This window comes from Neofelis nebulosa, chromosome 4, assembly GCF_028018385.1.
Source record: "Neofelis nebulosa isolate mNeoNeb1 chromosome 4, mNeoNeb1.pri, whole genome shotgun sequence".
In the NCBI taxonomy this organism is placed as follows: Eukaryota; Metazoa; Chordata; class Mammalia; order Carnivora; family Felidae; genus Neofelis; species Neofelis nebulosa.
Genome location: NC_080785.1, coordinates 133,167,681 through 133,181,112, shown reverse-complemented (window position 1 = coordinate 133,181,112; position 13,432 = coordinate 133,167,681). Strand labels below are relative to the sequence as shown.

Sequence of the window (13,432 nt, the reverse complement as noted above, 5' to 3'; positions counted from 1 at the left end):
ACTGATATGAGGCCCCAACCTCCCACTTAACCTTTTTGACCTTGAGCCGTCTGGAATTATGCGTGAAGTCCATATTCAGAGCCAGCCTCAGGATCAGGGAATAATAATCAGCTTTCTGTTAGACAAAACTGCTCTCACTGTAGTGGCTTATGACAGACACAAAGGGGCAGCACAGTCCCATCACTGACAGTGTCTGCATCAAAATCCAGGCCCTGCTGCCTTCTAAAACGCCACCTCCCTACACAGAGTGGTGTGGGGGAAAGGCATTCAGAACAAGCGAGGCCACAAATAATCTCCAGAGGCACTAAAGACTTTCATAAATGTATTTGCTGCTGTTCAAGTCTCTTTTCAGAAAAAAAGTGCAAATCCAGGGCCCCTTGGGCTGGATGGTGACATTAAGGTCGGAGTCAACCGTGGTTGACGCTTGCCCAGTGGAGAAATTTCTGGCTTGTCAACACCCACGATAGAACCAGGCGTGGATGTGGGGACGGGGCAGAGGCGGAAGGGAGCACATCTCATTGCTCTAAGCTACACAGCCTCCTCCCTGTCTTTCCTCCTATTTTGGCCAGAGTTTCATCCTGCTGGAGATTTCCCCAGTTCTTACAGGGGTTGCACTTGGGTAATCCTAATGAGAAAACGTTTTGTCACCTTTTCTTCTACCCTGCCATCCCCATCAAGCTATTCCACTCGCTCCTGCTTTTTTAAAAGAAGTTTGAAGGGGAAATGTCACCCTACAGCCCAGCCTGCCTACCACAGGTTCCCACCACCATCGCCAAGGCCATCATCATCCCCCACCCCCCACCTTCATCTTTTCTGCTTCCTTTGTGACAGTGCCTCTGGACTGCAGCTCAGAGGCCTCCGTCCCCCTTGGCAAATCCAACAGGGTTTTGACCCCAGCCCCCAGCTGTGTAAAGAGGACAAGTCCCAAGCATGCACCTCTGGCCGAGACCTCAATCCAGCACCCTTGTCCCACGGTGCTAGCTGCCTGCCTGAAAGCTCTACCGGGCCACCCTGCAGGGCCTACCAACTGATTGTGATGTCAAAACTGCTCCCTTCTGTCACCCTCTCCACTGGGCCATCTCCCCTTAGAGTGAGGCACCCTCCTCCCTCCATCATGGAGCTTGGGGAGCCCCAGACCTGCCAGTTCCACCTCATTATCACCCACTCCTTGTCCACAGTCATCTCCACTGCCATCCTAGTGCTGAGGCTCAATACCTTCCAGGGGTCTCCTGCAGGACCCCCACGGTTCTGCCTCACCCCTGCTAGTCCAACCCACTCAAAGCTATCAGATTCCCCGCCCCCTCCGAACCAAAAATGGGGACTCCAACATACACAGCGGAAATCCATGGTTGGAGTAAAGGCCCACATCACCCTCCAGCATTCCAGACACCATGCCTACTCAGCCCAGCGATTTCCCACCACAGCACAGGAGCATGAGCATAGCCACTCAGGCTGCCTCAATCGCCCTCAAGGTGCCCTTGGAGACACACACTACTATTATCTTAATTTTACAGATATGGAGATGGCCCTGGAGGAGTTCAATGACCTATCCAAGATCACAAGCTGACGTGTGAGTGTCTGAACCTCACTCTGTCCAGAGCCAGAGCTAAGCCCTTTCCCTCTTTGTGATCTCTCACACAGCTGATGTGGGCTACATGCCTCTCTCTCTATGCGTCCTTGAACTCCCTGCCCTATTCCTTTGTCTATATCGTGTCCCCACCTGGATATCATTTTTCCAACTGCCAGGTGTCCACTCCCGTTGGCATGCCCCACCCCCACGTATGTGGTCCACCCACTGCTCACCCACTCAGCACAGGCTTCCTGAGTCCGTACTGTGGGCCTGGCCCTCGTCAGGGTCAGTGTCACACTGGAACCAGGGCAGACACGGCCGGCCCTCAAGGACCTCAAAGACTAGCAGGGGGATGGGGATCGCCATGTAATTACACAAATACAGAGTTCCAAGCTGAGATCAGGGCATGGGGACACACGAGGTTTATGGCAGTGTGAACAGGAGGCCCAGCTTGCCTGGGGAGGGGGTGGAAGAGAGCCCTCTGTACGTGACACTTGGGCTGCCACCTGAAGGATGCACACAGGCTGCAGGAGGTGGAAGGAGAGAGATGGCTGTGGGCTCAGTTCAAGGAAGTAGAAGCTGGCTGGGGCGTCAGGAGGGGATCAGGCTGTGGGGCAAGCTGGGGCCTCGGTGGCCACAGTGAGGGTTCTTGATTTTATCCTCAGTGCACTAGAAGGGTTTGGAGCAGGGGAATGATGCAATCTGATTTATATTCTAAGACATCACTCCAGTTGCTATAAGAAGAATGCCAGGGTGGGGGCCCAGATAGAAGTAGGGAGAGCTGTTGATGTCCCTTGTCCCCTCCTTGCATGCAAAACTCTGGGGGTGGGGAGGGCTCACCTCCGGATCCCCCCAGAGCCCAGCACAGTGCTGGTACAGAGCGGGACACCCACTGGTTGCATAAAGAAAATCATGACCCCTGAGCGGCACACGACCATCATGAGTGGTATGGGGACCACACACAGTGCACGTCCGGGGGCACCACAGGGTCCTGACATTCCCAACACTAACACTACCCTCTGGAAACCAATTTTCCAGATCAACCATCTCAGATCAAAGCGGCGCTACAACAGAGCCTCGACCTCAACAAGCAACCCCCCAAGACCCAATGCAGGACAAGAAGTTGAAGAACCGGGTAAATGAAGGTTTGAGGACCCAAGGTTTCAAATGAAAAAACAAGCCCTCAGAAACACACCCTGGGCAAGGGGCGGGGGGGAGGCGTGCCTGGGTGGCTCAGTCAGTTAAGCGTCTGACTCTTGATTTCGGTTCAGATCATGATCTCACAGTTCATGAGTTCAAGCCCCAAGTCGGGCTCTGCACTGACAATACAGAGCCTGCTTGGGATTCTCTCTCTCTCTCTCTGCCTCTCCCCCACCTGTGTGCCCCCCTCTCATAAATAAATAAACTTAAGGAAGGAAGGAAGGAAGGAAGGAAGGAAGGAAGGAAGGAAGGAAGGAAGGAAGGAAGGAAGAAACTGACTCTGAAGTTGCTAAGACCCAACACTAACCCCAGGACCCTCAATGAAAGCAGCAGTAACATTTTCATGTGTGCAATGGGTAGAAATGGGTGTTTCGTTCACCTCTGTTTAGTATTCTCAGTTGAAAGGACTCTGGGACTTCTCCCTTGCAGCTTCAAAGAAATGGTAAATGTGCTTCACTGTGTTGCAGGTAAGAGACACGCTCAGAGCAATGACTGCATCTAATCCCACATCCTGGTCCCATGTGACCTGCCTGGTGTCTTCCTTCTCTGAGCCTCTAACCCCAGCTCCAAAGCACAGCCCCCTAAGCCACGGAGTCTCCTCGTCCAAGAATCAGAAGGACAATACTTCTCTGTCCAGAGTCCCCTTCTCTGCCACCTTCTCCCTCTCCAGATTTAGCCACCAAAAACACTCCTCCTCCTCCTCCACGTGCCTCCCTCCGTCTTCCTCTGAATGCCCCCAAGGGCAGTGACACTACAAACACCAACACTTTCAAAGATGATGGAAAGGTCTCCTAAGGGTAGAACCATCTGCGTCCAAAGCTGTCATTAAAGACACAAAATGGCTCCCCAGCCAGAATGAGAGTATGTTAACCTTGCTCAAGTAGAAGGGTGGCAATCGGAAGGGAGAACAGTCAGAAGTGAGCAGAAGCAAAAGAGTCTGGGGCAGCAGTGCTGACAGCATGCACTCAGAGCAGGCCAGGGAAAGGCCTCAGGCCAGGGAAAGGCCTCCCTGACAGGTGAGTCCTGGCACCACGGGCCCGCACACCTCCCAGGGAAACGGGGGTCAGGCCAAGAGGGACTCGATGCCACCTGGCCTTCCAATCGGGCAGCAGATCAACCCCGATTCTGACTCTCAGATCTTCTGCAGCCCGAGCATAATCTGTCTTCCTATGCAACTTCTACCCAGGGCGCGTCTGTCCCTGAGGCTGTCACAGGCTCCGGGGACTCCTGGCAGCTTTGTCACCACAGTAAACTAAAAAGTTCGCTGACAGCTCACACACGCATGTCTGATGAGGATAATGGAGATAAGCTGGAGCGCGGGGTCCCCCGACAGTGACAAGATGAAGCCTCCGGGTCTGGAAAGCGGACAGGCAGAGGTGGGACAGGGGGAAAGCTGCCAGTGGGGAGGCCTTCCCACGAGGATGCCAGAGGCCAGCCAGAGGCTGCATTCCCTGGACACACTGAAACCCACAGAGGGAGAAGGAGCGGTGGGTTTTGCAAAACCCTACCCCAGCACGGAGGACAGCACACAACAGTGCCCCAGGAGCAGCCAGCCCCCAGCCCCCAGCCCAGAGAGGAAGGGGCTGCCGTAAACAAGACAGCGTGCCCAGATCGGGCACCTGACAGCCCAGCAGAAAGGCCCGCCCGGTGGGGAGGGCGACAAGGTGAGTGGGGTGCTGGGTCACCAGCTGGAAGCCACGTGGTCCCAGATGGGCGTCAGGCCCATCTGCTCTCTGCAAGCCCCCATGTGCACCGTGTTCAGGGGACAACAGCGAAGTACCCAACACCACCCGCTGGCCGCTGGGACCACAGATGGTCACCTGAGGGAAAGGAGATGCCGGGCCCACCAGCTGGCTCCTCTCAGGGGTTTCAGCAGAGGCCCAGCGAAAAGCACCGGCTGGTAAGAAGGCCGTGTGGCTGGGGCCAAAAGGGGAGAGGGCATGAGAGAGCAAAAACGGTGCAAGGAGAGCAGAGACAGGGCAGACCCCATGAGGAAGTGTGGGGCACGGGATGGTGGAGACTCAGGTACTCTCCGTTCTGACCGCCATCTCCCGGTCCTCGGACACCCCAGCACGATGTGCCCGTGGACGGCAGGCTTTCTCGGGGCCTTGGCAGGTGCCTGGCGCCTCTCCCCACATTAACCTGAGAGTCTTAGCCACACATCTGAGAGGAAGGTGAGAGAAAACACCCACCCCTTCCTCACGGGCTGTGGGCGACAGGGGACGTGTTCATCCACACCGAGCTGACACTGGAGCTGACCTCAAGTCTTCAGTAGTTTAGACTTGAACGTCTTAATGTTTCAGATCTTGAACATTTTTTTTTTAAGTTTTTAATTTTAATTCCGGTACAGTTAACATAGTGTTTCATTAGTTTCAGGTGTACAATATAGTGACTCAGCAGTTCCACACATGACCCAGTGGGATCTTGAACATCTTAAATGACATTTAAGAGTTTCTCAGCAGTGTGAAGACAAACTTACGAATTAATATTGAGTGGATAAAAAGCAAAATATTAATCCTACATTGAGTTTCATTATGACCTCTTAAAGAGAAGTATGTGTAGAACGAAGCCGCTAAGGAAATGGTGTCTAACAAACACCATTCACTCCACGGTTAAGGCCAAGTGTATGCCTGGAAGGTACCAAGCAGCCGAGGACATTGGGAGAGCAGGCTGATCTAGCCTGCAAGCCTGTGCTGCTTTCAGAGGCCTGTTTCAGAGATTTTCCCTTCAGCCCTCTCTACCTTTTGGTCAAACATCTGGCTCTGAGCAAGGATGGGAAATAATCCTAACAGGATTTTGCAAAATCCATCATTTAATCGTGCAGGTCATACCCACAACGAGACCCTCAGCAGACTGGATGAAGCGCAGCAACAGAACCAATCCTGGGCCGGGCTCAGGGGTGAACTTGGCTGTGCCTCTAGAATCAGTACAGAGCTGCTCTTCTGGGGCTCCAATCCAGCAGCTGGTGACCAAGGGGACTCCCAGACACCCAGAGGATAAGGTAACGATATGACAGCTCATATGAGCCTGCTTAATGTTTAAGCTGACCCCCTTTCTTGGAAGGGACCCAGACACGAACTAGTCTGATTCTGCCCTTTTACTAATGAGGGTTTGAGAACCAGCGATGTGAAGGGACACCAGCCCCAGCTCACGTGGCTGCTGTCATTTCAGAGCCTGGGCCACTCTGTCCTTCCCCCTGCTTCAGGACCTTGTACATGCTGTTCCCTTGCCTGTGTTTTTCATTTCTTTTCTTTTTCTTGAATGCAGAAGTAGAAAAACTTCATTTCTACTTTCAATTTCTATTAAAAGATACTTTTTCCTTAAATTTTTTACTATATTTCTTGCTTTTAGGTAAATTTTTTCAAATTCCATTTTACTTCCATCATTTTATTTTAGTCTACTACAGTGTATTCACTTTTTCAAATTTTAAATCATTTCTTTTTTCTTTTTTTTAAATATTTTTTCTCTTTTTCTTTTCTTCTTTCTTGAATACAGAAAAAGAAGAAATTCATACTTATTTTTAATTTTTATTAAAAATATTTTTCTTTAATTTTTTCTACTATATTCTTTACTTTTGTGTATATTTTTTTCAAATTCTATTTTAACCCCATCATATCATTTTAGTCTACTTCAGTGTATTCATTTTTTCAAATTTTCAAATGATTTCCTTTTTTTTCTCCCCCCCCTTTTTTTTCTCTAATCTGTCAAACCACTTTCAACACCCAGACCAAAACACACCTATGATCTAGCATCATCTATTCGATTTGTGTGTGTGTTTAATTTTTAATTTTAATATTTTTTTAATTTTAATGTTTTTAATTTCAATTTTTCTACCTCATTAATTCATTTTCTCCCTTCAAAATGACAGAATGAAGGACTTCACCCCAAAAGAAAGAGCACGAAGAAACAACAGCCAGGGATTTAACCAACACAGATACAAGCAAGATGTCTGAAACAGAATTTACAATCATGATAATAAGAATACTAGCTGGACTCGAAAAGAGATTAGAATCCCTTTCTGCAGAGATAAAAGAAGTAAAAAATAGCCAGAATGAAATAAAAAATGCTTTAACTGAGCTGCAATCACGGATGGATGCCACGGCGGCAAGGATGGATGAGTCAGAACAGAGAATCAGCGATATAGAGGAAAACTTAGAGAATAATGAAGCAGAAAAAAAGAGGGAGATTAATGCAAAAGAGCACGATTTAAGAATCAGAGAAATCAGTGACTCGTTAAAAAGGAACAACATGAGCATCATAGGGGTCCCAGAAGAGGAAGAGAGAGAAATAGGGGTAGAAGGGTTATTGAGCAAATCATGCGGAAAACTTTCCTAACCTGGGGAAAGACATGGACACCAAAATCCAGGAAGCACAGAGGACCCCCATTAGATTCAACAAAAACCGACTATCAACAAGGCATATCATAGTCAAATGCACAAAATACTCAGGCAAGAAGAGAATCATGAAAGCAGCAAGGGAAAAAAAGTCCCTAACATACAAGGGAAGACAGGTCAGGTTTGCAGCACACCTATCCACAGAACTTGGCAGGCCAGAAAGGAGTGGCAGAATATATTCAGTGTGCTGAATCAGAAAAATATGCCATCACAAATTCTTTATCCAGCAAGGCTGTCATTCAAAATAGAAGGAGAGATAAAAAGTTTCCCAGACAAACAAATATTAAAGGAATTTGTGACCACTAAACCAGCCCTGCAAGAAATTTTAAGGGGGACTCTCTGAGGGTAGAAAAGATGAAAAAATATATATATAAACAAATAAATACCAAAAGCAACAAAGAACAGAAAGGACCACAGAACACCACCAGAAACTCCAACTCTACAAGCATCATAATGGCAATAAACTCATATCTTTCAGTACTCACTCTAAACATCAATGGACTAAATGCTCCAATCAAAAGACATAAGGTAACAGAATGGATAAGAAAACAAGATCCATCTATATGCTGTTTACAAGAGAACCACTTTAGACCTAAAGACACCTTCAGATTGAAAATAAGGGGATGGAGAACCATCTATCATGCTAATGATCAATAAAAAAAAAGATGGAGTAGCCATACTTATATCAGGCTATGTAGACTTTAAAATAAAGATTGTATCAAGAGATGCAGAAGGGCATTATATCATAATCAAGGGGTCTATCCACCAAGAAGACCTAACAATTGTAAACATTTATGCACCAAATGTGGCAGCACCCAAATATATAAATCAATTTATCACAAACATAAAGAAACTGATTGATAGTAATACCATAATAGTAGGAGACTTCAATACCCCACTCACAGCAATGGACAGATCATCCAATCAAAAAATCAACAAGGAAACAATGGCTTTGAATGACACACTGGACCAGATGGACTTAACAGATATATTCAGAACATTTCATCCTGAAGCAGCAGAACATACATTCTTCTCCAGTGCACATGGAACGTTCTCCAGAATAGATCACATACTGGGACACAAATCAGCCCTAAGTAAGTATAAAAAGATCGAGATCATACTGTGCATATTTTCAGACCACAATGCTATGAAACTCAAAATCAACCACAAAAAAAAAAATTTGGAAAGGTAACAAATATTGGAGACTGAAGAACATCCTACTAAAGAATGAATGGGCTAATGAAGCACTTAAGGAGGAAATTAAAAAGTATATGGAAGTCAATGAAAATGATAGCACCATAACCCAAAATCTCTGGGACGCAGCAAAGATGGCCATAAGAGGAAAGTATATAGCAATCCAGGCCTTCCTAAAGAAGGAAGAAAGATCTCAGATAGACAACCTAACCTTAGGCCTTAAGGAGCTGGAAAAAGAACAGCAAATAAAACCCAAAACAAGCAAAAGACAGGAAATAATAAAGATTAGAGCAGAAATTAATGCTCTCGAAACCAAAAAAACAGTAGAACAGATCAATGAAACCAGAAGCCGGTTCTTTGAAAGAATTAACAAAATTGATAAACCACTAGCCAGTTTGATCAAGAAGAAAAAGGAAAGGACCCAAATAAGTAAAATCAAGAATGAAAGAGGAGAGATCACAACCAACACAACAGAAATAAAAACAATAATAGAATATTATGAGCAATTATATGCCAATAAAATGGGAAATCTGGAAGAAATGGACAAATTCCTAGAAACAAATACACTACCAAAACTGAAACAGGAAGAAATAGAAAATTTGAACTGACCCATAACCAGTAAGGAAATCGAATTAGTAATCAAAAATCTCCCCAAAAACAAGAGTCCAGGGCCAAATGGCTTTCCAGGGGAATTCTACCAAACATTTAAGGAAGAGTTAACACCTATTCTCTTGAAGGTGTTCCAAAAAATAGAAATGGAAGGAAAACTTCCAAACTCTTTCTATGAAGCCAGCATTACCTTGATTCCAAAACCAGACAGAGACCCCACTAAAAAGGAGAACTATAGACCAATTTCCTTGATGAACATGGATGCAAAAATCCTCAACAAGATATTAGCCAACTGGATCCAACAATACATTGAAAAAATTATTCACCATGACCAAGTGGGATTTATACCTGGGAGGCAGGACTGGTTCAATATCTGCAAAACAATCATTGTGATTCATCACATCAATAAAAGAAAGGACAAGAACCATATGATCCTCTCAACAGATGCAGAGAAAGCATTTGACAAAACACAGCATCCTTTCTTGATAAAAACCTTCAAGAAAGCAGGGATAGAAGGAGCATACCTCGAGATCATAAAAGCTATATATGAATGACCCAACACTAATATCATCCTCAATGGGGAAAATCTGACAGCTTTCCCCCTAAGGTCAGGAACAAGAAAGGGATGTCCACTCTTGCCACTGTTATTCAACATAGTATTGGAAGTGTTAGCCTCTGCAATCAGACAACACAAAGAAATAAAAGGCATCCAAATTGGCCAGGAGGAGGTCAAACTTTCATTCTTCACAGATGACATGATACTCTATATGGAAAACCCAAAATATTTCACCAAAAAACTGCTAAAATTAATTCATGAATTCAGCAAAGTTGCAGTATATAAAATCAACGCACAAAAATTGGTTGCATTCCTATACACCAACAATAAAGCAACAGAAAGAGAAATCAAGGAATTGATCCCATTTACAGTTGCAAAAAAACCATAAAATACCTAGGAATAAATCTAACCAAAGAGGTGAAAAATCTATACACTGAAAACTATAGAAATCTTATGAAAGAAATTGAAGAAGACACCAAAAAAAATGGAAAAAGATTCCATGCTCCTGGAGAGGAAGAACAAATATTGTTAAAATGTTGATACTACCCAAAGCAACCTACATATTCAATGCAATCCTTATCAAAGTAACACCAGCATTCTTCACAGAGCTAGAACAAATAATCCTACAATGTGTATGGAACCAGAAAAGACCCCAAATCACCAAAGCGATCTTGAAAAACAAAACCAAAGCTGGAGGCATCACAACCCCAGACTTCAAGCTATACTACAAAGCTGTAATCATCAAGACAGTAAGGTACTGGCACAAGAACAGACAACCCAGAAATGGACCTACAAAGTATGGGTAACTAACCTTTGACAAAGCAGGAAAGAATATCCAGTGGAATAAAGACAGTCTCTTCAGCAAGTGGTGCTGGGAAAACTGGACAGCGACATGCAGAAGAATGAACCTGGACCACTTTCTTATACCATACACAAAAATAAACTCAAAGTGGATGAAAGACCTCAATGTAAGACAGGAAGCCATCAAAATCCTCAAGGAGAAAGCAGGCAAAAACCTCTTTGATCTTGGCCACAGCAACTTCTTACTCAACACATCTCCGGAGGCAAGGGAAACAAAAGCAAACATGAACTACGGGGACCTCATCAAAATAAAAAGCTTCTGCACAGCGAAGGAAACAATCAGCAAAACTAAAAGGCAACCGACAGAATGTGAGAAGATATTTGCAGATGACATATCAGATAAAGGGTTAGTATCCAAAATCTACAAAGAACTTATTAAACTCAACACCCCAAAACAAATAATCCAGTGAAGAAATGGGCACAAGACATGAATAGATACTTCTCCAAAGAAATCCATATGGCCAACCGACACATGAAAAAATGCTCAACATCACTCATCATCAGGGAAATACAAATCAAAGCCACAATGAGATACCACCTTATACCTGTCAGAATGGCTAACATTAGCAACCCAGGCAACAAAAGATGTTGGTGAGGATGCGGAGAAAGAGGATCTCTTTTGCATCATTGGTGGGAATGCAAGCTGGTGCAGCCACTCTGGAAAACAGTATGGAGGTTCCTCAAAAAACTAAAAATAGAACTACCTTACGACCCAGCAATTGCACTACTAGGCATTTATATAAGGGATACAGGTGTGCTGTTTCGAAGGGACACATGCACCCCCATGTTTATAGCAGCACGTCAACAATAGCCAAAGTATGGAAAGAGCCCAAATGTCCATCGATGGATGAATGGATAAAGAAGATGTGGTGTATATATATACAATGGAGTATTACCCAGCAATCAAAAAGAATGAAATCTTGCCATTTGCAACTATGTGGGTGGAACTGGAGGGTATTATGCTAAGTGAAATTAGAGAAAGACAAAAATCATATGATTTCACTCATATGAGGGCTTAAAGAGACAAAACAGATGAACAGAAGGGAAGGGAAACAAAAATAATATAAAAACAGGGAGGGGGACAAAACAGAAGAGACTCATAAATATGGAGAACAAACTGAGGGTTCCTGGAGGGGTTGTGGGAGGGGGGATGGGCTAAATGGGTAAGGGGCATTAAGGAATCTACTCCTGAAATCATTGTTTCACTATATGCTAACTAATTTGGATGTAAATTTTAAAAAACAAAAAATAAAATCAAAATAAAATAAAAACTTTAAAAATAAATAAAATAATGTTTGTGAAAAGTTTTAAGTCTTAAGAACAGACTAATGAAATAATTCTAAACAAAACAAAACACAAAACACGGGAAGAGAATATGAAGAATTTTAATTCATAAAGAGCTGATATTATTCTCATTTCTAAAAGGAGATACCCTATTTGATGAGTGCTTACTTATAAACCAAATACTCTCTAAACTATCTCGTTTAATTCTCAAAACAACCCTATATCATTATCCCCATTTTTCAGTTGGGGAAACTAAGGCTTAGAGACATTAACTAGCTTGTTCGAGGCCACACAGCTAGTAAGTTTTGGACTTTGGTTTGAACCCAAGACTGCCTTTCAACTCCGTTTTTTTCTAGCCATGACTTCTACTGCCTATAAAGGGAATAAAAATGAGATGCAGTAAGTTGTATGTGTTTCAGGGATTTTCTTCTTGTACTTTGCATTTTCTACACGGAGCAACTACGCCATTAATAACCAGGAAAAAAATAACAGTTATTGTTTTTATAAAATGAAACAAACAGAAACGGTTCTTTCTTGCCGGAATCCAAAGGAGAAAGGAAATATCCATTTTCATTTATCATGTTTCCCAGAGGGATGTCTATTCAGGGTGGGATGATGCTTCCTTGTGAGGGTCTCCTTTATATGCTGTAGGATTTTAGCACCATCACCCCTGTCCAACCAATGTCCCATAGCAGATATTGTCAGTGCCTTGCCAGCAACCTGTCAGCACCCACCCCTCCAGCCAGTGCCACCAGCTGCAAACACCTGCGACCTTCTGCCTGGTAACTTTCGCCCTGTTTGGAGAACATGCTTGGTTCCCACGCAAGGCAACCCAGGAGTGCCAGAGCATCAGTGGCTCTGGAAGCAGCCCTTGACCAGTGCTGAACTAGAACTTGGTGGCTCAACTCCCCACCTTCCCTGCCTCTCAGATGCAATGACTCTGAAGGCACATCCTGCTCTCCAAGTCCCCAGCAGGACCAGTCACCCAGGTGGTAAGTGGCCTGACACATTGGCTTCCCTACCTTGTTACCTTGAAACACTTAACAGTGTTTTCTGGGATCCCCTCCTAAAAACATGACTTGCCCTCAAATCCTTGTCTCAGAGTCAGCTTCTGGGGACGTCAGGCCAGGGCGGCTCCCCAGGCATGTTGACACTGAAAAAGGTCCTACAACTTCCAAACACCAGGTTCAGAGAGTGCAATGCTCTTCCCAAATAAGAAACCGTTTAAGTTCTGCACTTGCTCTCTAGTAAAAGACCTCTGGCTCTAAGAAAAGCCCATGGTGATGTCATTTCACAGAGAACTCCCCCAAAAGTTCTTCAGACACCCCCTTGATGTCTGCTGCTCTCCCATTCTCCAGTAGTTCAAATGAGTCCCTCCCTGTGGTTCAAGAAACAGTGATGATTTTCAGCGCAAAATAACCACATGGCTTTGGGCTAAGCACCACTCCAGGAAGGAGATGGTCATAATCACGGTAATGCCAGGAGCTAACGTTTATTGTTTGTCATACACCTGAAACAAGGTAAGACTTTACACAAATTGCTGATTTTGGTTCCCTTAACACGAAGAAATGTGGCTGCTTGGAGGCCAAGAGCACCTAGACACGAATTCAAAGTGGGCCAGTTCATTCAGTCAACAAAGATTTACTGGGAAAAAATATATATATTCATGGAGCACTTACTAAGTTCCAGACAATGTGCTAGGTAGAGGCATTCAACATACGACCAAGTCACATATGTTCCCTTCTCTCAGAAGCCACATTCTAA

The 13,432-nt window shown here is 44.8% G+C and overlaps 1 pseudogene; it reads right to left on the bottom strand.

Annotated features, from left to right (window-relative positions):
• LOC131511034 (protein shisa-9-like) overlaps positions 1–13,432 on the bottom strand; it is a 126,941-nt pseudogene that overhangs the window by 99,942 nt on the left and 13,567 nt on the right.